A 27,296-nucleotide genomic window follows, 5' to 3' on the forward strand; every position below is an offset into this window, starting at 1 on the left:
TACACATTTATTATAAATATTATTAATTCGCAGTCTTAAGATGAACACATTGCGATTTCATTGTTGCTATAATATGGTCTTTTTCTTATATAATTGTTCTGTGTGTGTGTGTGTGCATGTGTGTGTGTGTGCTCAGATTGATTGCGTTCTGGACACCGATCCAAAGCATAAACCACTCTTTATGGACACATTACATTGTGGACACCAAAAGTTGCTGTTCACACGAAATAAACCAGTAGATTTTTTCTCTGATCGACGTATATGATGGTAATAGCAGAAGAAAAAACCGTGATCGAAAACCATTTCCCGCCATGTGTGTGTATATTTATTTCCACGTTTCCAACTTAGCAGCGAGTGTCAACCCATCGAAAATACACATATTGAGGTTTGCGCATGTCAGCGCCATTGGAAACCGGAATCGCTCTCTTCCAAGTGGTTATTATCGCCTCGTGAGTTAGCAAGACATGAAATAGATCATAAGTGCCAGCATGGAAGAAAAGACCTATACTCAGAAAGGTAAGAATCAGTTTTTAATAATATGTGTAGAATGAGCTTCAAGAATATTTTGAGCTTATGGCTGAGTGTAAAATTTAATGTTAAAATAGGAAAAAATAGCTATTTATTGAATGTCGCTATTTATTCTGTCCAATGTTTTTCGTTATTCTGATAAGTATAAAACTGAACAAAAAATTGAGAATATGTTCTTTCTTTTCGGAACAATGGCTAATCTCTTCATTTAAATAAATGCGTGATACTGAATATAATTTGAAATTACTTACAAACTCGTTTATTTTTTACTTGTAAAAAATGATACATAATGTTTTCAAAAAATATTCTGCATCTCATATAAAAAAAATTACAACGTTGAATATCGCAAAATCCTTGGCATCTATTTTAAAGGCACCAGCATCCCAAATCTTTGCACCGCAGGCATCAGCCTAGTTCGCATATATATATATATATATATATATATATATATATATATATATATATATATATATATATATGCTCTTAAAATAAGCAATAGAAGAGAGTGAAGACAACAAACGTTGTCAAATTTATCAAATAATTTATTTCCCTGTAAGACAAAGTGAAAAATGACAAAAAAGAACTTACGGTATTGCGAATTAAATCCAAATTATAATCCAAGTATTACAGACACAAGTTCTAGTAATAAAAAGCCCTGAATAAAACTCAGTTCATGTCCGGAAAAGATCAAAAATTGAAGGCGATGACGTGTCTGTTATGGTCAACGAAGTGCTGATGTGTTAACAGTCTCTTGTTGAAACACATACATATTATTTTAGGTTTGAATTCAGTATAAATTCCAATGAAGGTCTTTATCCAGAATTTTCTAAGAGCTCTTTTTGTATTTCCAGAGAAAATAATCACTTGAATTCAATAATTTGAAGAAAATAAAATTCAGCCCAAACTGGTCCCAACATAATACAACTTGAAGTGCTAGATGTTAAAGCACGACTGGTAAAATCTTCACAGTCACAAGATAATATAGCTCTCTGCTTGACGTCAGGTCACATTAGCATTTTCTAAAAACAACCGTTACCTAATGGAAAATATCCTTCTAAAATAGTCTATAAAAATCAACTTGGTATCTCCAAAACCCTGACCATGATCAACATATTTACCACTTCTTGTTTACCTGAATAATAATTTGGTTAATAAGCTCATACACATAGAGTATAATGAAGCTATTTTATGTTGTTTATGTAAATGAAATTTAAAAAAATTAAGAAGTCAATCAGGTCAAGCAGAAATGAACTAAGTTTTTGGACAAGGTCAAGTCCAGCAAACAATGTTACATTACAATAACAGTTATGAAATTTAAAAAAAAATTAAAACTAACAGACAATTAAATTAAATATACATAATATAACGTGGACAAGAAAAGAAGTTGACAATTCGGATTTTTTTTTTTTCCATTCTATATCGTCGACATATTTGTACAAATTTCTATGGAAATAATTTTCTGTGTTGGACGAACTGATTTATCTTTAGCAAATTTCTATGGGGGCAATACAAATGGCTAATTATACATATATAAATACACACATACATATGCACGGACGGACTACGGACAGTCCTAATGCAGTATTTATATACGTATAAACGGTACAATTGAATGCGCTTATTCCTTCAATTGTAAGTCACTAAGCAACCTGGTTGAACAAATCCACATGTTGGCGTCAACCACATGCATCTATTTTAGCGAAACATTACATAATATTCGTGATCATAGGTTCCATGGTGTAATGATTAGCACTCTGGACTCTGAATCCAGCAATCCGAGTTCAAATCTCGGTGGAACCTAATTATTTTTTTAATCCTATTATTACTTTTTCTTAAAGTTTTATCGGGAACAGGTGGCAAATGTACAAAAAGGAAGCGAATATACCTGGTATGTACCCATATAACGTCGTACAGCATTGCTTGGAAATCGATTAATGTGTAATATGAATCTAGTTTCTCAACAGAGTTTCAACTTACTGCCCCTTTCTTACAACTCAGTAATTCGCACTTAAAACTAAGTATTTCGTAAATTATCTGCAACTTTATTACGATTTCAACATTCATATATCTCGTATTTACGACTTTGGTTTATTTTAATTGCAATAAAAGAATTGCGCACTGAGATAAATTCTGGTGTTATAAAATATAAGTAGTGTGTGGCTCATTTAAACATATTTTTTACACTTCTCAGCATTAAATATTAAATTTCAGTGATTCATGTCTATATCATTAGTCAACAAAATGGGATATATTTTAATACATACATGAAGACATAAAGTACTTGTATGGTTGCTAGGCACAGTAATTAACTGTAAAAATGTTTTGGGTGAATGTGATTGGCGCTTACTTCGTACGGGTTTTAACCCGTTGTCAATGTTGGTCAAAATCGGTCTTTTTGGTCGTTGTGTTTTGGCCTCTTTTAAATCATCTAACACTATTTAGCATAATATAATCGTTTTCTGGGATAAAGAGTGAAGTTCTGATGGAAATATCTTCACATCAAGTGTCCAAATATAGAGAAACTCCACTGCCAAAGTACTTGTGTAAGTGCGAAGCGCAATTCACCCGCCGTCAATTTGAGTGTTTCTAACGTGTTAAGTATCATTCGAACTACTCGTGTGTTTCCCTCACGTACTTACGACCAAGGGTTTTCCCATCAATCTCTGCGTAAGACAAATGAGTCTCAAGGGTATAAATACAGTCGTGTGCCGTATTATGGTAGACGCATTCCGACCGGCAGAGACTATCTATATGCAATAAGAGAACAGTGAAATAAGAGAGCTAATATGACCGCGGTATACTTACTACAGAGATCACATTATAACAATAAAAACATTACAGACGACACAATATTCCAAATGATATGAAATGAATCTACAATATATTCTTCAATGTTGAAGATGTATGCACCCGTAGAAACAAGGATTAACATTGAAGCTACCAAATTAGGCAATAAAGAAGGACAAGAAAACTTACTAAAACCTGTACTGGTAAACGAAATCAACCAAAAATACCCGGACTATGTTAAAATATATACCGATGGATCAAAAACAAACAACCCACCAAGAACAGCAGCAGCAATAGTCATCCCTGAATTCAATATACAAACGGGATCCAGATTACCTGACTATTGCTCCATTTACACCACTGAATTCTGGGCTATACTTGAATCACTACAATGGATCAAAGACAATCAAATACCTAAAGCAGTCATTATAAGCGATTCTCTAAGCGTTATCAAATCGATCCAAAATCGCAATACACACTCTAGGGAACAATTCCTCGACAGAGCATGCCAATTAATCGACGATATCACCACAGCACATCAATTAGTCGAACTCATATGGATACCGTCGCACATTGAAATCTCTGGCAACGAAAGAGTAGACAAAGTTGCACAAACCAAACTAGGAGATCAAAACTCTATCAAGCTTAACTATAGCTCTACAGAAGCAATAAGCTTCGCACAAACATATATAGACCAAACATGGCAAGATTTTTGGAACTCCTCCACAAAAGGGAAAAAGGACCCAAACCAGCAACCATTAACTGCTTTAACTGCCACACCACCGAAGATCTACACCACGTATTCAATATATGCCCAAAATATCAACTCGCTCGGAAAATATTTATCAAAAACCAAAAAGAGATTGGATTACCACACACATACCCAGAGTTACTTATGGACTCTAATAAAAATAAACAATCAGCATATAAAAATATAAATAAATTCATAGACTCAGCATGACTTAGGAACAAAATATAATTACTATCCCCACAAAACCAAAAGACCCAGTAACTAGCTAAATAAATGTAGAAGCCAACACATAAAAGACCATAACATATCATTCAATTTTATAAAAGTATTAACAAATAATTCACTTACGAAGCACCTATAAAAAACTAAGGAAACCGCAAAATCGGATGCCCTAGATGTCCTTAACGAACCGAGTAATCAGCTAGGATTCCTGTCCTAGATGTCCTTAACGAACCGTGTAATCGGATAGGACTCCGGTCTCTTGCTAAATAAAGTATAAATAACATTCAATCTCTAAAAACATCAATTAATAAATATCTTAAAGAGGTAATATCTAAAAACTTATAAATAACATAACGTAGGAAACACACCCTAAACACCTCGACTAGTAATACCATAATAATCTTGAAAATCTCTCTTCATACATGATATCTACTAAGAACCTCTATAAACAGCATAGAACATCCCCCCTCCTTTTAGAACATTTTGAAGAGGAAAAAAAAAAATCTCGAAAAAAAAAAAAAAAAAAAAAGGCAAGAAACCAGCGATGTAAAGCAAGCACGACCGTTCCCGAGCTCTCCTTCCCACTAATGACAGCCAACTATTCAACTGTAGGGACCTTTATGGACCCACAGATTGAGGCCAAACTATCAGGGTTCCTTGAATCCATAAAAGCCTGGGGGAGGTGGCACCATCCCTTCCCCAGGAACAACTAGCAGGCTGCGGTGCAGCCAGAATAAAGTGACACATGCACAATTGTGCGAACGCTACTATAATTAAACTCAACAACAAAAAAAACCCGTAGACTTAACAGTTTTTCAAGTGTTCTATAATTCAATACGTTTTGGATTGTACTCTTCCCTAAGAAATACATTAATCGTGCTCAGTGATTGTTTTATTATGTACGTTCTTAACTTTAAACTGAGCCACACATTTATGTAATGAAAGAATTTTAGGTATTATCGACTCGTTTGGATCTATTTCAGAGCTCTGACTGAAACATTACGATTTCATTCTTGATCCATTCATGCATATGGCACAGTTAATATTTACCATTATTAGCGTTATTAATTTTTTGAAACTTAAATAGCTTTCCTGTCTTGTGAATAAAATCCCAAGTTGACATCTAGTAAATGCTGACCTTGTGCAGAAGGAAAGCTCGGGACGCTACACGCAACATAAACACATTTCCATTATGTTTTCTCATTGGCTGAGGACCCTTATCTCTTTCTGACTTTTCTCGGCGAGGAGTCATTTATACTGCACTATATGTGTTTAATTATAAATATATGCCTAAACTAGTCAATATCGACATTAAAGAACAAATCCCTATTCGTATCACGTGACCTCTACCATGACGGCACTGATACTGACCATCCCTTGATATAGAAACTGTATTCGTACACATTTATTATAAATGTCACTAATGAGCAAAGTGTTAAGAGGTACACTTTATGATCTCACTGTTGTTATAATATGATCTTTTTCTTATATAGTTGTTCTCTCTCTCTCTCTCTCTCTCTCTCTCTCTCTCTCTCTGATTTACTGCGTTCTGGACACCGGTCCAAACTACAAACCTTCGTTATGTAACGTTTTATATTGTGGACACCAAAAGTTGGTGTCCACAGTGTACTAGCCGGTAAATTATTACTCCGATTCCCGTATATGATGGTAATAGCAAAAGAACAAACCGACATTGTAAACCATTTCCACTCAGCAGCCAGTGTGTATGAACCCATCACTTATAGGCATATTGCGATTTGCGCATGTCAGCGCCATTTGATACCTGGATCGCTCTTTTCCTATTTAGTCGTCTCGCCTCGCGCCTACTACAACAGACACATATTTTAGCAAAGCATTACAGAATACCATTAATACGCATATACTACTACCAACTAATAAGGATGTAGAAGATGACCGCCTTGTGTCTAAAAGGTTCCATGGTGTAATGGTTAGAACTCTGGACTCTGAATCCAGCAATCCGAGTTCAAATCTCGGCGGAACCTAGATTTTTTTAAATATATATTCCTGAAAACACTTTTTCTCAAAGTTTCATGTGGAACAAGAGTACAGTAGAAGAAGCGAATATGATAGGAGACACTGCATGTACCTATTTAACGTCATACAGCATTGCTTGGGAGTCGGTTAGTGCGCAATATGAATCTAGTTTTCCAACCGAGTTGCAACTTACAGCCCTTTACTTACAACTCAGTAATTCGTACTTACAACTATATATTACGTAAATCCTCTTCAACTACATTACGATTTTAACACTTAGAAATTTTGTTATTACGACTTTGTTTTCTTAATTTTTCACTTGTCTTCAAAGGACAAGCATAACCTAGAAATTCAAAGCTATTCTTAGACGCTTACATTGTCGGACCGCTCCGGCGGCCTAGTGGTTAGAGCGTCCGCCTCGGATGCGGGAGATCGTGGGTTCGATGCCCGGCAGAGTCATACCAAAGACTTACACAAATGATAATAACAGCTTACTCTCTAGGCGCTCAGCATTAAGAGGTTAGTGTTAGGACTGGTCGGCCCGGTGTCAGGATAATGTGTCTGGGTGGGACATCATGCTATATGTCTGCGGCAAGATGCCCCAGTGCTAGACAGCACTATAAACTGCCACACTGCAGGCATCGTAGCGATATGATTGAAAAATTGTTAAAGCTACGTTAAGAATCTAAATCACACACACAAGTTGTCGTAAATATGGCAGACATATATGGAGGGGGATTACCGCCATAATTATATGCGTGTATTTCCTAATCTTCCTTCATGCATTATTTAACCCCTGCTACTTTCATAATTCTATCAATGTATATTGTATTTTCATTGATGCAAATTGTACGTGGCAGTTTGCAAGTGCTACGTTCCTTCTGCATTATTGCAAATGACTGCTTGTAAGTGCTACATTCATAATTCTAGTTGTATGGAAGTGTTCTTTATGTTTACATATAGAAAATATATTTCATACTCTTAGAATTTCTTTTCTTATAAAATGAATTAAGTTCATATTTTTGTAGCATATATGCTTTGTATGTGATATCCTTGTTTCAAGTCATTTGCCTCTTGCTATTGTATTGGAATTGGAGATTTAAAATGAAATTGGAGATATGATATACTAGTCACAGACAACTAGTGACAATACTTGCTGGCTAATGCATAATCATCTACGGCAATACATATATAAGAATTCTGTATAATTTGACTATTTACCTTACTTTTTGTTATATATATATATATATATATATATATATATATATATATATATATATATATATATATATATATATAAACTGACACTGTAAACTGCAGCCTAACAGTATATTTTAATTAGATAGGGTTGAGAGAATAAACAGAATTCTCATCTCTGTAATGTACTCTCTCATTCTCTCTCTCTCTCTCTCTCTCTCTCTCTCTCTCGTAAATAAAAAAGCAGGTCTAACCTTAAAAAAAAAATTCCTCCGGAAGTAGGCGATACCTTGACGTGGTCCGGGGGCTTAATTCTCAATATAAATGATAACGAAAATCGCCTAATTTCCTTTCAATATTGTGTCTGTAAATTCATTTATCTTTTTATCTATGTTTCTTTTATCTTTTAATATTTATTCTGCAGTGAACGTTTTTTTAAAACTGAACTGAAAGATTAATCTCACAGAAAATAAAGAGTTCACAAGTAGCATTGTTTCATATTAACTTTGAAAAGCAAGGAAAGACTGCCTCAAAGTCATGTAGGAATAGTAGGGGTGATTAGAAGGCAAAAAGTTGGGAAAAGTAGGAATCACGATACAAAAGTTCGAAAAAATAGGGACCACATTAAAAGGGGGAAAGTAGTGACTGTATTAATAACATTGGGGAAAGTAACGAGAGGTGGAACTAACCTAAATATACAACAAATATATCCCTTCACATTTTACACCTGTTTATTACGTACTGGATTTTAGAATAAATTATCTGCAATGAACGTAATAGTACACACACACACACAGACACACACACACACACACACACACACACACACACACACATACACACATTATGATAACCTTATCTTTGCAGCATGGTTAAATGAAATGTTAGATTTCCAAGGGCTTAATATTCATTAAGAAACACTGATATAGTGTTACATCGAGAACACAGATATAGTGTCACATTAAGAAACACGAATATAATGTTACACTAAGAAACACGGATATGCTGCTACATTAAGAAATACGGATATACTCTTAAATTAAGAAACAGGAAAATAGTGTTACATTAAGAAACACGGATATGCTGTAATATTAAGAATCACAGATATCATGTTACATTAAGAAACTCGGATATACTGTTACATTACGAAACACGGATATCATGTTACATTATGAAGCACGGATATATTGTTACATTAAGAAACACGGAGATACTGTTACATTAAGATGAGTTAGACTTAACAAATCAAGGGTACTACGTATGAGAGCAGGGAAGACATCAGAAAAACCATATGGACGTCATAAAAAAAAATCAAGAAAAAGTAACCAAATATCTATGGGTCGCGTGGTGGATTGCTTGTTATAAGGATTAGAGGCGAAAATGGGTGTCGAGGGACCCATATGTAATTGAATGATGCAAAAGACCCATTTCCGTACTACTAATGGATTTCATAGAAGAAATATAATAAAATATGTACAAGTGAATATGGTTTACAGATGATTAGTATGAAATATCGGGTTACACTAAAGACTCGCATGTCTCAGTTACATGTAACATTGCCTAATTTTATCTAAATTCTAATAATGAACATGTATCTGCACTCCTCAGATGTGAGTCGATACCATTATCATGATCAGTTGATTGGAGCCACATTCAGCGTTTTCTTTGATATTTTTTCCACAAAGGTTAATCAGAATATACTGTATACCTTAAACAACAAAGGTACTTCGTTTGCCTTCTAAAAATTGAATAAGGATATTCCCAGTCGGGTTACAGTTCTTTTCATATTTAGTGTCAATATAATCACAACCCTTGACGTTTTCCCACTACAATCTGATTAAATTATAATCTCTTCTATCTTACGTGAAGATCTGAGAGCGACCGCTAAGAGGTCATGTACAGTTAACTTTGGAATTAGCCAATAGAAATGCAGCTTTCAGAAATTTTAAATTTCCAATCGTTCGGCCCACCATGATGATCACCGCACAGTCTCCGAAACGCGAAAGTGGAAGAATTCATCTGGTTAGCTGAAAAAAATTAGCGATTATACTAATAACATAAGTCTTCAGAACATGACCCCTAAATGATAGCTGTCAGATCTTGACGTAGAACAGTGGAGATCTGATTTTAATGAAGTTGAGCTTAGACACATTTTATAAGTGGCTCGTCAACACATACTACATCTCGGTGGAACCTTGATTTTTATTTAATTTCTTTCTTATTTGCATTACTTTAAAGACTTTATTTTATTTTTGTTGTTGGGATTAACGCAATTTTTCAGCACAAGATGGGCTATACATGGCGGCCAGTATTAATGATGGAGGAAGAACCTGGGAAAACCCCGGAAAGAACCACCGACCCACGAAAAGCTACTGGCAAGCTTTCTCACATATCCACATTGGCTGAACCCGAGACTCGAACCCACACAGACAGAGGTGAGATGGCAGTGATCCGTAACGGAGAACGCTTTAGACCACTCGGCCACTCGGGGCCCCTATTTTGTTTTTTGTAAATCCTAATGCGAAAGAAGAGGTGGGGTATGCAATTTGAAGCGAATATGATCCCTATGTGTGTCTATTTTGTCATACAACATAGTTTGAAAACCGGTTAGTTAAACAAAGTATGAATAAATTTTCACAATTGTTGAGTTACAAATTAAAAATAAAACAATCTCGAAGCTAAAATAAAGTTTAAAAATTTCTTCATATTGCCGGATAGGCTGCTGCATTAAGAAACACGGATACATTGTTACATTAAGAAACACGGAGATGCTGTTACATTAATATGAGTTAGACTTAACAACTCATGGGTTCTACGCATGAGAGCAGGAAAGACATCAGAAAAGCCATATGAACGTCATAGAAAAATCAAGAAAAAGTAACCAAACATCTATGGGTCGCGTAGGAGATAGCTTGTCATGGGGTTAGAGGCGGAAATGGGTGTCCAGGGACCCATGGGGTATTGAATGAGCCAAAGACCCATTTCCGTACTACTAGTGGATTTCATAGAAGAAATAGAAAAAACTATGTATAAGTGAATATTGTTTACAGATGATTAGCATAAATTATTGGGTTAAATTGGGAAACTACACTAAAGACTCACATGTCTCAGTTAGATGTAACATTGTTTAATTTTATCTAAATTCTAATAATGAACATGTATCTATACTCCTCAGATATGAATCGATATCATTATCATGATCAGTTGATTGGATCCACATTCAGCGTTCTGTTTGATATGTTTGTTTACAAAAATTAATCAGAATGTGCTTTATACCTAAAACAACAACGGTACTTCATTTGCCTTCTAAAAATAGAATAAGGATATTCCCAGTCGGTTTACAGTTCTTATAATATTTAGTGTCAATGTATGTAATTGTTATTAACCCTTCGCTCATTGTTTTCGTCATCATGTCATTTTTTAAAAGAATGCTATTATATCAATTTTCCAGAATCGGCGCTAGCTCACTTTGGATTTTTTTTTATAGAATTCCGCCATGAGTCCATCTCTCGCTGGGGATTTCTATTTTGCTAGCTGACTGACTGTAATTTTTATTTCATTTTCTGATATGAAATCATCACATAGGTCCCTATGTTCTGATGATATCTTATCACATATAATATCTTTTAGATATTCATTTATAGTTAGTAAATCCATGTTTTGTGAAGTATACAAGTTGGTATAAAAATCCTTAATTTTCCCTAGTATTTCGTTTTTCCGTTATTTCCCTCCCATTTTCATTTCGCTTCTCTAGTTGCTTCCCCCCTCTACTTAATTCCTCTCTTTTATATAGTCCATTTGATCTTTTGTTTATGGTATTGTATTTCCACGTTCTTAATTCAGTCCCTCTATTCTCCTCATCAGTGATTTTTTTCCAGTTGGTTTTGTAATGGCTTTTCCTGTTCCTCTGGTAATTTCCCTTTCAGAAGAATTTTAATTTTTTTTCCTCCATTTCTTGTAGTTTGTTCCTTTTAATAGAATGATATATTACTATTTTTTAATTGTAGTGTTTAAACTATCTCGATCCGTAATTATATCTCTGTTATCAATTTTTTTTAAAAGTTTTCTAATTCATTTTATATATTTTCTCTAAAATCATCTGCTTCTAAAAAAATTTTTTTAGTTTCCATACTCTCTTCCCCCAACTTTTTATACTTAATATTTTAAAATCTCGACATATTAATTTATGATCTGAAATTACAAAATTATGCATTTTTGCATTTTTATATAGATTATCCTGAAAACATGTATCATAGAATTTGTCCCATCCACTAGCTTTTTCATTTTTATACTCATGCATATTGGGTCCTAAGTAAATTTGTTTCTCTGTATATATCATTTAATTTATGTTTCTATACAAGTTCTTCCATTACATGTATATGTTTCGCAATTAGATCATCTGTTGTTAAGCTTCTAATTCTGTCAATATCGTCCCCCACCCAGGTAAATTGAACTCCTATATTTTTACATTAAGAAACACGGATATACTGCTATATTAAGAAGCACGGATATATTGTGACATTACGAAACACTGATGTATTGTTACATTAAGAAACACACATATAGTGTTACATTAAGAAATACGGATATGCTGTTACATTAAGATGAGTTAGACTTAACAACTCAAGGGTCTACGTATGAGAGCAGGGAAGACATCAGAAAAGCCATATGAACGTCATAGAAAAATCAAGAAAAAGTAACCAAACATCTATGGGTCGCGTGGTGGATAGCTGATCATAAGAGTTAGAGGCGAGAACGGGTGTCCGGGGACCCATAGGTTATTGAATGAGGCAAAAGACCCATTTCCGTACTACTAGTGGATTTCATAGAAGAAATATAAAAAATATGAATAAGTGAATATTGTTTACAGATGATTAGTATACATTACTGGGTTAAATTGGGAAACTACACTAAAGACTCGCATGTCTCAGTTACATGTAACATTTTTTAATTTTATCTAAATTCTGATAATGAACATGTATCTACACTCCTCAGATGCGAGTCGATGCCATTATCATGATCAGTTGACTGGAGCCACATTCAGCGTTTTGTTTGATATTTTTTTCCCCACAAAAGTTAATCAGAATATACTGTATACTTTAAACAACAAAGGTACTTCGTTTGCCTTCTAAAAATTGAATAAGGATATTCCCAGTCGGGTTACAGTTCTTTTCATACTTAGTGTCAATGTAATTACAACTCGTGACGTGTTCCCACTACACGGTTACACTTCCTGTGTACATAAGATAATGCAACTATGTACACTTATAGATACAAACCTGGAGCAAACTGATTCAATTCAAACCTCCTCTGTCTTACGTGAAGATCTGAGAGCGACCGCTAAGAGGTCATGTACTGTTAACTTTGGAATTAGCCAATGGAAAAGCAGCTTTCTGAAATTTTAAATTTCCAAACGTTCGGCCCACCATGATGATCACTGCACAGTCTCCGAAACGCGAAAGTGGAAGACTTCATCTGGTTGGCTGATAAAATTAGCGATTATGCTAATAACATAAGTCATCAGAACATGACCCCTAAATGGTAGCTGTCAGATCTTGACGTAGAACAGTGGAGATCTGATTTTAATGAAGCTGAGCTGAGACACATTCTATAAATGTCTCGTCAACATATGGTACATCTGTTCCATGGTGTAATGGTTAGCACTCTGGACTTTGAATCCAGCGATCCGAGTTAAAATCTCGGTGGAACCTTGAATTTTATTTCTTAGTTATTTACATTAATTTAAAGACTTTATTTTAATTTTGTAAATCCTAATGCGAAAGAAGAGGTGGGCGTATGCAAATTGAAGCGAATATGATCCCTATGTGTATCTATTTCGTCATACAACAGAGACTGAAAACCGGTTAGTTCAACAAAGTATGAATAAATTGTCACAATTGTTGAGTTACAAATTAAAAATAAAACAAGCTCGAAGGTAAAATAACGTTTGACCTTTTCTTCATATTGCCGGAGGATCATCATGTCTCTTTCTATGTGAGTGTCAGTTAATCGCTGTACATGGTTGTTTGTTGATACATATATAGACCTTTCCATAGCCCTTGGATTTTCAATGAAATTTCCATACGCCCTTGGATTTTTCAACGACCTCACCATACGTCCTCGAATTTTTCAACGAGCTCACCATATGTCCTCGGATTTTTCAAGTCTTCGCAGTAAGATACGAAAAATGTTTAATATTGTTCGTTGAAAATGTCTTCGAAGCAACAAATAAACCCTGATCTATTCGGACTACCTCGACAGTTTCTACGAAGATAATGACTTTACGATTGACCCAGAGCTTACGAATGAAAAGAATAGTTCGATGCATTCGCATTTTTTCGGACAATCCTTGTTTCACAAACAGGTGAGGTGATCCGACTGCTGTTATCGGCATATATTCCAACGTGTGATCTATAGGATTGACCTCGAAATTGAGAATTTATAAGGCGCGGCCTGGTTGTTATCTCGTGATCTTTTGCCATTACGGTACAGATATCGCCCAGCGTTCCATACTGTAGGCACAATGATGTCGATATCAGATGCCGGTGTGCCGGAAAGTTCTTCAATCTGAGGAGACTACAGGCGAAGACGAAGTTAAAAGAAACTACTGTTTTTGGTTACCAAGAGGATACCGTCACCGACAATGACCAAAGCCACCTGGCAGTGGACAAGATCACCTGTCTTGGCAGTAGCAGTCGCGTGCAGTCCAAATCGATGATGAGACAAATGCCAGAATTGCTAAAACAAGCATGGCCTGTGGCATCTTACGAGCAAATGTGTTCAGTCTACAGAACTCAAGGTACTAATTCAGTTCCCATAGTAAACCTACGTAAACACCATGACATTTAAAATTCAACAACTTAAAGATTGTGAGTGCTCATAATCAAACCTACATTTATATGTATAGACGAAACCTATATTTATCAGTATAGATGAAATCTGAATGTCAGCTTTTGTGTAGAGGAAAGGATATGAGCCGCGGCATTTTCTGGACCAGTATGTGTTTGAAACATGTACTTTCAATTCCGCACCAAAGAGTCACGTGCTAATTTTAGTAATGAGTGTTCCAAACTCAAGACGGTTAAAGGACTGAAATTCCATCAATAAAATAATGTCATTTTCAATGGGCTTCCTGAGGAAATTGATGTGGACATGATTTCAAGACAGAGTTACAGACTCTGAGGTTCTCACGTAGGCAGTAAGATAGAAGAAATATCGCCTTGATGGTTAAATGATGACATATATAGAACTTTAAAATCTCGGGAAAAACATACTATATCATTATTTATATATAGAGTATTGATCTGCCTAAATTTAGCCTGATAGTCATAAGTGAACTTTATAACTTGATTTTACATTAGCGATCATAATTTCATTTTATTTAATCACTTTAAGATATTTCAATGCACCTTAATAATTTAATATACATTCCACTCGAACGTAATAGTACTAATCTTTTAGGCATTTCATTTTTAATCTTCATATACACTTTTATTATTTTCATATATATATATATATATATATATATATATATATATATATATATATATATATATATATATATATATACACACATATTCATCTCTGTGTGTGTGTTTGTTTGTGTGTATTACAGAAGTGTAACATTTTATCAATAAAGTAAGACGAAATCTCTGACAACATGAATGCACCTTATCGGTAATATAAATGAACACAAGGAGTCCAACGGTAAGCTGATATAATGCTGATATATTACTACCTCCTAACATGTTTTTGGAATATGACCCTGTGTCATCGATAGGCTCCATGGTGTAATGGTTAGCACTCTGGACTCTGAATCCAGCAATCCGAGTTCAAATCTCGGTGGAACCTAAGTTTATCTTTTTAATCCTAAAAATACCTTTTCTTAAAGTTTTATGTCGAACAGAAGACAAATGTACAATAGTAGAAGCGAGTATGAGAGGATACATTGTATGTACCTATTTAACGACATACAGTATTGCCTGGAAATGGGTTAGTGCGAAACATGAATCTAGTTTCGCAATAGAGTTGCAACCTAGTGCTCCGTGCTGACAATTCAATAATTCGCACTTAAAAAGGGGAATCTCGCAAATTCTTTGCAACTACATTACGATTTGAAAACAAAGATATCTTGTAATTTCGACTTTGATTTATTAATTGCAATTAAAGAATTGCGCAACGTAAACACATTTCCTTTATGTCTTGATATTGGCTGCGGACCGTTACCTCTTCTCACTTTTCTCCGCGAGGAGTCAATTACACTGCACTATATGTGATTCATTATGAATATATGCATATATTAGTCGATATCGATTTTAAATAGCGAATCCCTTTTCTATAACGTGACCTCTACCATGACAACACTGATACTGACCAGCACTCGATACCTTAGAAACTTACTTTCTGCTCAGATATCTTACAACTGCAGTCAGAAATTGGCTAGTGGTTTCTATTATTCTGTGAAGAAACTAACTTACTTGTGAATCTCTCTCTCTCTCTCTCTCTCTCTCTCTCTCTCTTCCTCTCTTTGCTGAGTAATTAAGACATTTAAATTATGGAATATACCTTGTCCATTGTTCGAAGGCACAATTACATTAGGGAAAGAGGCCAAATGTACAATTTCATCTCAGGTTCATAAATAAAATAGTTTTGTGAGGGTCAGTGTATCAGATATAACTAATTAGCAAATAAAATATAAACATTTTCATGGGTTTTTGCTCATAGCAAGAGCAAGGAACTTTCTTTATTGCCCGCAAAGTAAATTCTCCGAAAAGTGAGCATTTTTGTACAGTGTATATATTGAATACAGATCCAACTCAAGGGTTCTACGTATGAGAGCAGGGAAGACATCCGAAAAGCCATATGGACGTCATAGAAAAATCAAGAAAAACTATCCAAACATCTATATGTCGCGTGGTGGATAGCTTATCAAAGGGTTAAAGGCCAGAATGGGTGTCCGGGGACCCATAGGTTATTGAATGAGACAAGAGACCCTTTTCCGTACTACTAGTGGATTTCATAGAAGAAATATAAAAAACTATGTATAAGAGAATATTGTTTACAGATGATTAGTATGTATTACTGGGTGAAATTTGGAAACTACACTAAAGACTCACATGTCTCAGTTACATGTAACATTGTTTAATTTTATCTAAATTCTAATAATGAACATGTATCTACACTTCTCAGATGTGAATCGATACCATTATCATAATCAATTAATTTAGAGCCACATTCAGCGTTTTCTTTGATGTTTCTTTTACAAAAGTTAATCAGAATGTACTTTATACATTAAACAACAAAGATACTTCATTTGCCTTCTAAAAATTGAATAAGAATATTCCCAGTCGGGTTACAGTTCTTTTCATATTTAGTGTCAATATAATTACAACTCGTGACGTGTTCCCACTGCATAGTTACACTTCCTGTATACATAAGATAAGGCAACTATGTACACTGATAGATACAAGCCTGGGGCAATCTGATTAAATTCAAATCTCCTCTGTCTTAACGTGAAGATCTGAGAGCGACCGCTAAGAGGTCATATTCTACTAATTTTGGAATTAGCCAATGGAAATGCAGCTTTCAGAAATTTTAAATTTCCAATCTTTCGGCCCACCACGACGATCTTTAGCACACCGCACAGTCTCCGAAACGCGAAGGTGTAAGACTTCATCTGGTTGGCTGGTAAAATTAGCGATTTTGCTAATAACATAAGTCGTCAGAACATGGCCACTAAATGGCCGCTGTCAGAACTTGGCGTAGAACAGTGGAGACACTTTTTACAAGTGTCTTGTCGACACATGTTACAATGGTTCCATGGTGTAATGGTTAGCACTCTGGACTTTGAATCCAGCGATCCGAGTTCAAATCTCGGTGGAACCTTGAATATTATTTTAAGTTCTTTCTTATTTACATTAATTTAAAGACTTTATTTTATTTTTGTAAATCCTAATGCGAAAGATGAGGTGGGTGTATGCAAATTGAAGCGAATATGATCCCTATGTGTGTCTATTTCGTCATACAACATAGTTTGAAAACCGGTTAGTTCAACAAAGTATGAATAAATTGTCACAATTGTTGAGTTACAAATTCAAAATAAAACAAGCTCGAAGCTAAAATGAAGTATGTCAATTTCTTCATATTGTCGGAGGATCATCAGCTCTGTCTCTATGTAAGTGTCAGTTAATCGCTGTACATGGTTGTTTATTGATGCATATATAGACCTTTCCATAGCCCTTGGATTTTTCAAAGAAATTTCCGTACGCCCTTGGATTTTTCATCGACCTCACCATACGTCATTGGATTTTTCAACGACCTTTCCATATTTCCTCGGATTTTTCAAGTCTTCGCAGTAATTTACAAAAAATGTTTAATTTTGTTCGCTGAAAATGTCTCCGAAACAACAAATAAACCCTGATCTATTCGGACTACCTCGACAGTTTCTACGAAGATAATGACTGTACGATTGACCTAGAGCTTACGAATGAAAAAGTAGTTAGATGCATTCGCAATTTTTCGGACAATCCTTCTTTCGCAAACAGGTGAGGTGATCCGACTGCAGTTATCGGCATATATTCCAAGGTGTGATCAATAGGATTGACCTCGAAATTGAGAATTTAAAAGGCGCGGCCTGCTGGTTATCACGTGATCTTTTGCCATTACGGTACCGATATCGCCCAGCGCTCCATACTGTAAGGACAATGATATCGATATCAGATGCCGGTGGGCCGGATTGTTTTTCAATCTGAGGAGACTACAGCCGAAGACGAAGTTAAAGGAAATTATTGTTTTGGTTACCAAGAGGATACCATCACCGTGAATGGCCAAACCCACCTGGCAGTGGACAAGATCACCTGTCTTGGCAGTAGCAGTCGCGTGCAGTCCAAAGCGATGATGAGACAAATGCCAGAATTGCCAAAGCAAGAGTGGCCTGTGGCATCTCACGAGCAAATGTGTTCAGTCCACAGAACTCACGGTACTAATTCAGTTCCCATAGTAAACCTATGTAAACACCATGATATTTAAAATTCAACAACTTAAAGATTGTGAGTGCTCATAATCAAACCTACATTTATAAGTATAGATGAAACCTATATTTATCGGTATAGATGAAATCTGGATGTCAGCTTTTGTGCAGATGAAAGGATATGAGCCGCGGCATTTTCTGGACCAGTATGTGTTTGAAACATGTGCTTTCAATTCCGCACCAAAGAGTCAGGTGCGAATTTTAGTAATGAGTGTTCCAAACTCAAGACAGTAAAAGGACTTAAATTCCATCAATAAAATAATGTCATTTTCAATGGGCTTCCTAAAGAAACTCATCTGGATATGATTTCAAGACAGAGTCCCAGACTCTGAGGTTTTCACGTAGACAGGAATATAGAAGAAATATCGCCTTGATGGTCAAATGATGACATATTTAGAACTTTAAAATCTCGGGAAAAACATACTATATCATTATTTATATATAGAGTATTGATCTGCCTAAATTTAGCCTGATAGTCATAAGTGAACTTTATAACTTGATTTTAAATTAGCCAGCATAATTTCATTTTATTTAATCACTTTAAGATATTTCAATGTATCTTACTAATTTAATATACATTCCACTCGAACGTAATAGTACTAATCTTTTAGGCATTTCACTTTTAATCTTCATATACACTTTTATTATTTTCATATATATATATATATATATATATATATATATATATATATATATATATATATATATATATATATATACATATTCATCTGTGTGTGTGTGTTTGTTTGTGTGTATTACAGGAGTGTAACGTTTTATCTATAAAGCAAGACGAAATCTCTGACAACATGAATGCACCTTATCGGTAATATAAATGAACACAAGGGAGTCCAACGGTAAGCTGATATAATATTGATATATTACTACCTCCTAACATGTTTTTGGAATATGACCCCGTGTCATCGATAGGTACCATGGTGTAATGGTTAGCACTCTGGACTCTGAATCCAGCAATCCGAGTTCAAATCTCGGTGGAACCTAAGTTTATCTTTTTAATCCTAAAAATACCTTTTCTTAAAGTTTTATGTCGAACAGAAGACAAATGTACAATAGTAGAAGCGAGTATGAGAGGATACATTGTATGTACCTATTTAACGACATACAGTATTGCTTGGAAATGGGTTAGTGCGAAATATGAAGCTTGTTTCGCAATAGAGTTGCAACCTAGTGCTCCTTGCTGACAATTCAATAATTCGCACTTAAAAAGGGGAATCTCGCAAATTCTTTGCAACTACATTACGATTTGAAAACAAAGATATCTTGTAATTTCGACTTTGATTTATTAATTGCAATTAAAGAATTGCGCAACGTAAACACATTTCCTTTATGTCTTGATATTGGCTGCGGACCGTTACCTCTTCTCACTTTTCTCCGCGAGGAGTCAATTACACTGCACTATATGTGTTTCATTATGAATATATGCATATATTAGTCGATATCAATTTTAAATAGCGAATCCCTTTTCTATAACGTGACCTCTACCATGACAACACTGATACTGACCAGCACTCGATACCTTAGAAACTGTATTCGTACACATTTATTATAAATGTCACTAATGTGCAAAGTGATAAGAGGTACACTTTACGATCACATTGTTGTTATACAAATATGATCTTTTTCTTTTATAGTTATTCTCTCTCTCACTCTCTCTCTCTCTCTCTCTCTCTCTCTCTCTCTCTCTCTCTCTCTCCACTCTGTGTATTCCAATTTAATGCGTTATGGACACGGATTCAAAGCATAAACCTTCTTGATGGAAACATTTTATATTGCGGACACCAAAAGTTGGTGTCCACAGGGTACTCACCGCTAAATTATTCCTCTGATTCACGTATATGATGGTGATAGGAAACGAATAAACCTGCGTTGGAAAGCGTTTCCCGCCAAATGTGTGTATATTTATTTTTACTTTTCCATTCAGCAGCCAGTGTGTGCGAACCCGTCACACACAGACATATTGCGATTTGCGCATGTCATTGCCATTGGATACTGGAATAGCTCTCTTCCTATTGAGCATTATCGCCTCGCTCCTATTACCTCATGCACATGTTTTAGCAAAACAGTAAAGAATACGCATATACTACAACCTACTAATAAGTTTTGAGAAGATGACCCGTTGTAACCGATAGGTTCCATGGTGTAATGGTTAGCACTCTGGACTTTGAATCCAGCAATCCGAGTTCAAATCTCGGTGGAACCTAGGATTTTTTTATTTTTATTCAAATACTTTTCTCAAAGTTTCATGTGGAACAGGAGGCGAATGTACAGAAGAAGAAGAAGCGACTTACAGCCCCTTGCTTACAACTCAGTAATTCGTACTTACAACTATATATTACCTAAATCCTCTTCAACAACATTACAATTTTTGCACTTAGAAATTTTGTAATTACGACTTTGTTTTCTTAATTTTTCACTTACCGTCAAAGGACAAAGATAACCTAGAAATTGAAAGCTTGCGTTGTCGGACCGCTCCAGTGGCCTAGTGGTTAGAGCGCCCGCCTTGGATGTGGGAGATCGTGGGTTTGATCCCCGGCCGAGTCATGCCAAAGACTTACAAAAATGGTACTAACAGCTACCTCGCTAGGCGCACAGCATTAAGAGGTTAGTTTTAGGACTGGTCGGCCTGGTGTCAGGATAATGTGTCTGTGTGGTACATCATGCTACATGTCTGCAGCATGATGCCCCAGTGCTAGACATCACTATAAACTGCCACATTGCAGGCATCGTAGCGATATGACTGAATTTATTTTAAAGCTACGTTAAAAATCTAAATCGGACACACACGTTGTCGGAAATATGGCAGGCATATATGGAGGTGGATTACCGAAATAATTATATGCGTGTATTTCCTAATCTTCCATGATGCATTATTGTAAATGGCTGCTTGCAAGTGCTACTTTCATAATTCTATCAATGTATATTGTATTTTCATTGATGCAAATTGTACGTGGCAGTTTGTAAGTGCTACTTTCCTTCTGCATTATTGTAAATGACTGCTTGCAAGTGCTACATTCATAATTCTAGTCAAGAATTTTCTAATTTTCATTGATGCAAGCTGTAAATGGTTGCTTGCAAGTTTTTCGATCAACTTTCCTTCTGCGTTATTTTATCTTGCGATTTGCCACAACTGAATCGATTCCGTAATTTGTCGTATGACAAACGCAATGTCAGTTACTACAAACTTTGTATATTCTGTTTCTGAACTTTACAATTACATCATTCCAACTGCTGTTTTTATACCTATTTGGTCCTGCAACAATGTAAATACTAAGTTTTATCAGTATCGTCTTTGTCGTCCATCTCGTGTCTCTCTAAATTTCTAATTTTTTTCCTTTACGGCATTCATTTTATGTCGATAACTCTTTCACTCCCCTTTTTTGAGGTGTACATTACCAACACAGTTTTAATCGTCTCTAAAGCCATATGCTTTCTCGAAGATCTAAGCGATTTATAGCACCTTACGAGAACAAAAACGCATACACTACAACAGGGTGGTCCATCTTTTTCAAACCCAGTTTTGACGCACTGAAGTATTTACCTTCAAAGTTTAAGAAATCTACTTCTTAGTGTCATCTCTCATTACTTGGAAACATTAGTTATTTTAGCAAAGTAAGGATCAGAAATGACAATGATATATTCCCTCGTAATCTTCTTAACGAGTATTCATCGGACGAACCCTGGTTGTAAGGATTGTATTGTACGTCACCCATTTTGACGCACCTCACAGACGTCTTTCTTTTCCTGTGATAATATTGTACATAAGCTCCCGCGAAAATAAAATAATTCAGATCAACATCAATAGCACATAAAAAAGTTTATAGGTAAAATGACATTAAAAACAATTAATCATTCCTTACAGGTGTTATTATTCTTATCATGATCTTCATTTTGGAACATATTTTGCCGCAAAAAAAACCCAAATAATCAAACTGTGGAAAATCATGTTGGTATCATGATAAAAGTATTTACTTGCGATTAGAAGTATTAGATTTAGTGTACAGTTGTTCCCAAATACTTAATTTGCATTGTTAATGTACGGAACCTTAACCTTTGAATGTATTTATATATATAAAAAACAAAAACAAAAAACAGCTTTAAAACTACTTTGCATCCATTAAAACATTTGTCTCTAAAACTGAAAATAATCAGAGACAAAAGATTTTACAGGAGATTTTACTTTTATTTTTTGTAATTCTTGCCATTATCAAACCAATTAAAATTAATAATTTGGTTCAAGAATTTTGCAAATATAAAGATAGGACTCTTAGGATGTAATTATTCAGCTGCTCTTTGTCATATTAAAGATTTAAGAAAGAAGCTTTAAAGATATTTTGAAATATGAATGTTGCGGTCGATGAGTGTGTTTTGGGACAGTCTTCAGCAAGTATCAACAAAAGAATAAACTCTAATGATCTTGCTCGATAATTATACAGGGTAGAATTTTACAGATCGCTGTCTTTTTATTTGGTTTTGTTCTATTTAATCGCCTACATGTATCATGGGTAGTTGAGGTTGTTTTGGGACAGTCTTTTGCTGTCCTAGGGTAGTCATGGCATCTTTTATTTGGTGATAATTACCAATATGGGATACACTATATATTTTAAAAAACTCTCCTGATCTTACTCGATAATTATACAATCCAGGATTTTACTGATCACTGTCTTTTATAAGGTTTGATTCAATATAATGGTATACATGTATCCTGGGTAGGTGAGAGAGTTTTCGGACAGTCTTGAGCTAGCCCCATTACTTTCAGGGTGACAGATACAAAAATTAAACTATTGAATGTCTACTTCCTGCATACGTTGTTGGAAATAATCAAACATAAAATTTGCTGGACAGATTTGGGGAGGCAAACAAGTGTTAAAACATTGCCTAAACTTTTAGAACACGTTTTGCTTTAATATTCTTTAAAGGAATTGCCTATGAAAAGCTTGGGGACGCATACATTATGGTCAACAAGTGTTGCTTGCTTGACTTTGTGTTAGGTAAAGAACCGAGAGTCTACCATTTTTCTATTAGATGGCTTGTCAAATGGTCAAATGCAGGAATAGGTTGCAGATGTGCCTTAGATATCTTCTGATTGGGATTTCCTACCATTTGACAAGTGTAAGATGAGCTAAGGTACTTAAAAACATCACTTTAATTTTCAGCAAATAAAAACGATTCAGGATCTTGTGATAAGTCTTACTGACACCAAATGACCAGCTTAAGGGGTTTTATGGGCTATACTATGCATGTCCTGTCCATATGCCTTCGGAACAACACTTTCACCAGCAGGTGCATCGGTTGCCGCCATTTTCTCATAATGAACCCATTTTTCACAAAGTAATAAACTGGTACTTGTGTGGCTTTAATTTTTAAAACCGAGACTTGTATCTTCTCTGAGGAATACTACTTGGTGGCCTATAACTCACATTAAACTGACTTGCATACTTATAAAGTAGCTGTTACTTTCTGCTCAGATATCTTACAACTGCAGTCAGAAATTGGCTAGTGGTTTCTATTATTCTGTGAAGAAACTAACTTACTTGTGAATCTCTCTCTCTCTCTCTCTCCCTCTCTTTGCTGAGTGATTAAGACATCTAAATTATGGAATATACCTTGTCCATTGTTCGAAGGCACAATTACATTAGGGAAAGAGGCGAAATGTAGAATTTCATCTCAGGTTCATAAATAAAATAGTTTTGTGAGGGTCAGTGTATCAGATATAACTAATTAGCAAATAAAATATAAACATTTTCATGGGTTTTTTGCTCATAGCAAGAGCAAGGAATTTTCTTTATTGCCCGCAAAATAAATTCTCCGAAAAGTGAGCATTTTTGTACAGTGTATATATTGAATACAGATCCAACTCAAGGGTTCTACGTATGAGAGCAGGGAAGACATGCGAAAAGCCATATGGACGTCATAGAAAAATCAAGAAAAACTATCCAAACATCTATATGTCGCGTGGTGGATAGCTTATCAAAGGGTTAGAGGCCAGAATGGGTGTCCGGGGACCCATAGGTTATTGAATGAGACAAGAGACCTTTTCCGTACTACTAGTGGCTTTCATAGAAGAAATATAAAAAACTATATATAAGAGAATATTGTTTACAGATGATTAGCATGTATTACTGGGTGAAATTTGGAAACTACACTAAAGACTCACATGTCTCAGTTACATGTAACATTGTTAATTTTTATCTAAATTCTAATAATGAACATGTATCTACACTTCTCAGATGTGAATCGATACCATTATCATAATCAATTAATTTAGAGCCACATTCAGCGTTTTCTTTGATGTTTCTTTTACAAAAGTTAATCAGAATGTACTTTATACCTTAAACAACAAAGATACTTCATTTGCCTTCTAAAAATTGAATAAGAATATTCCCAGTCGGGTTACAGTTCTTTTCATATTTAGTGTCAATATAATTACAACTCGTGACGTGTTCCCACTGCATAGTTACACTTCCTGTATACATAAGATAAGGCAACTATGTACACTGATAGATACAAGCCTGGGGCAATCTGATTAAATTCAAATCTCCTCTGTCTTAACGTGAAGATCTGAGAGCGACCGCTAAGAGGTCATATTCTACTAATTTTGGAATTAGCCAGTGGAAATGCAGCTTTCAGAAATTTTAAATTTCCAATCTTTCGGCCCACCACGACGATCTTTAGCACACCGCACAGTCTCCGAAACGCGAAGGTGTAAGACTTCATCTAGTTGGCTGGTAAAATTAGCGATTTTGCTAATAACATAAGTCATCAGAACATGGCCACTAAATGGCCGCTGTCAGAACTTGGCGTAGAACAGTGGAGACACTTTTTACAAGTGTCTTGTCGACACATGCTACAATGGTTCCATGGTGTAATGGTTAGCACTCTGGACTTTGAATCCAGCGATCCGAGTTCAAATCTCGGTGGAACCTTGAATATTATTTTAAGTTCTTTCTTATTTACATTAATTTAAAGACTTTATTTTATTTTTGTAAATCCTAATGCGAAAGATGAGGTGGGTGTATGCAAATTGAAGCGAATATGATCCCTATGTGTGTCTATTTCGTCATACAACATAGTTTGAAAACCGGTTAGTTCAACAAAGTATGAATAAATTGTCACAATTGTTGAGTTACAAATTCAAAATAAAACAAGCTCGAAGCTAAAATGAAGTATGTAAATTTCTTCATATTGTCGGAGGATCATCAGCTCTGTCTCTATGTAAGTGTCAGTTAATCGCTGTACATGGTTGTTTATTGATGCATATATAGACCTTTCCATAGCCCTTGGATTTTTCAAAGAAATTTCCGTACGCCCTTGGATTTTTCATCGACCTCACCATACGTCATTGGATTTTTCAACGACCTTTCCATATTTCCTCGGATTTTTCAAGTCTTCGCAGTAATTTACAAAAAATGTTTAATTTTGTTCGCTGAAAATGTCTCCGAAACAACAAATAAACCCTGATCTATTCGGACTACCTCGACAGTTTCTACGAAGATAATGACTGTACGATTGACCTAGAGCTTACGAATGAAAAAGTAGTTAGATGCATTCGCAATTTTTCGGACAATCCTTCTTTCGCAAACAGGTGAGGTGATCCGACTGCAGTTATCGGCATATATTCCAAGGTGTGATCAATAGGATTGACCTCGAAATTGAGAATTTAAAAGGCGCGGCCTGCTGGTTATCACGTGATCTTTTGCCATTACGGTACCGATATCGCCCAGCACTCCATACTGTAAGGACAATGATATCGATATCAGATGCCGGTGGGCCGGATTGTTTTTCAATCTGAGGAGACTACAGCCGAAGACGAAGTTAAAGGAAATTATTGTTTTGGTTACCAAGAGGATACCATCACCGTGAATGGCCAAACCCACCTGGCAGTGGACAAGATCACCTGTCTTGGCAGTAGCAGTCGCGTGCAGTCCAAAGCGATGATGAGACAAATGCCAGAATTGCCAAAGCAAGAGTGGCCTGTGGCATCTCACGAGCAAATGTGTTCAGTCCACAGAACTCACGGTACTAATTCAGTTCCCATAGTAAACCTATGTAAACACCATGATATTTAAAATTCAACAACTTAAAGATTGTGAGTGCTCATAATCAAACCTACATTTATAAGTATAGATGAAACCTATATTTATCGGTATAGATGAAATCTGGATGTCAGCTTTTGTGCAGATGAAAGGATATGAGCCGCGGCATTTTCTGGACCAGTATGTGTTTGAAACATGTGCTTTCAATTCTGCACCAAAGAGTCAGGTGCGAATTTTAGTAATGAGTGTTCCAAACTCAAGACAGTAAAAGGACTTAAATTCCATCAATAAAATAATGTCATTTTCAATGGGCTTCCTAAAGAAACTCATCTGGATATGATTTCAAGACAGAGTCCCAGACTCTGAGGTTTTCACGTAGACAGGAATATAGAAGAAATATCGCCTTGATGGTCAAATGATGACATATTTAGAACTTTAAAATCTCGGGAAAAACATACTATATCATTATTTATATATAGAGTATTGATCTGCCTAAATTTAGCCTGATAGTCATAAGTGAACTTTATAACTTGATTTTAAATTAGCCAGCATAATTTCATTTTATTTAATCACTTTAAGATATTTCAATGTATCTTACTAATTTAATATACATTCCACTCGAACGTAATAGTACTAATCTTTTAGGCATTTCACTTTTAATCTTCATATACACTTTTATTATTTTCATATATATATATATATATATATATATATATATATATATATATATATATAT

At 35.2% G+C, this 27,296-nt stretch overlaps 6 non-coding genes across 6 annotated transcripts; all 6 read left to right on the forward strand.

Moving 5' to 3' along the window:
• The first annotated feature begins 2,256 nt into the window (after window positions 1–2,256).
• On the forward strand, window positions 2,257–2,328 carry Trnaq-cug (transfer RNA glutamine (anticodon CUG)). Its single transcript has one exon. It is a non-coding gene; the product is annotated as a tRNA-Gln (tRNA).
• A 12,931-nt stretch (window positions 2,329–15,259) lies between these two features.
• Trnaq-cug (transfer RNA glutamine (anticodon CUG)) lies at window positions 15,260–15,331 on the forward strand. Its single transcript has one exon. It is a non-coding gene; the product is annotated as a tRNA-Gln (tRNA).
• A 1,962-nt stretch (window positions 15,332–17,293) lies between these two features.
• Trnaq-uug (transfer RNA glutamine (anticodon UUG)) lies at window positions 17,294–17,365 on the forward strand. Its single transcript has one exon. It is a non-coding gene; the product is annotated as a tRNA-Gln (tRNA).
• A 2,070-nt stretch (window positions 17,366–19,435) lies between these two features.
• Window positions 19,436–19,507, forward strand: Trnaq-cug (transfer RNA glutamine (anticodon CUG)). The gene has a single exon. It is a non-coding gene; the product is annotated as a tRNA-Gln (tRNA).
• Window positions 19,508–20,655: 1,148 nt separating this feature from the next.
• On the forward strand, window positions 20,656–20,727 carry Trnaq-uug (transfer RNA glutamine (anticodon UUG)). The gene has a single exon. It is a non-coding gene; the product is annotated as a tRNA-Gln (tRNA).
• A 4,651-nt stretch (window positions 20,728–25,378) lies between these two features.
• On the forward strand, window positions 25,379–25,450 carry Trnaq-uug (transfer RNA glutamine (anticodon UUG)). The gene has a single exon. It is a non-coding gene; the product is annotated as a tRNA-Gln (tRNA).
• The last annotated feature ends 1,846 nt before the right edge of the window (window positions 25,451–27,296 follow it).

Source organism: Sinohyriopsis cumingii, chromosome 17 (genome assembly GCF_028554795.1).
Source record: "Sinohyriopsis cumingii isolate HCF-2022 chromosome 17, ASM2855479v2, whole genome shotgun sequence".
Lineage (NCBI taxonomy): Eukaryota > Metazoa > Mollusca > Bivalvia > Unionida > Unionidae > Sinohyriopsis > Sinohyriopsis cumingii.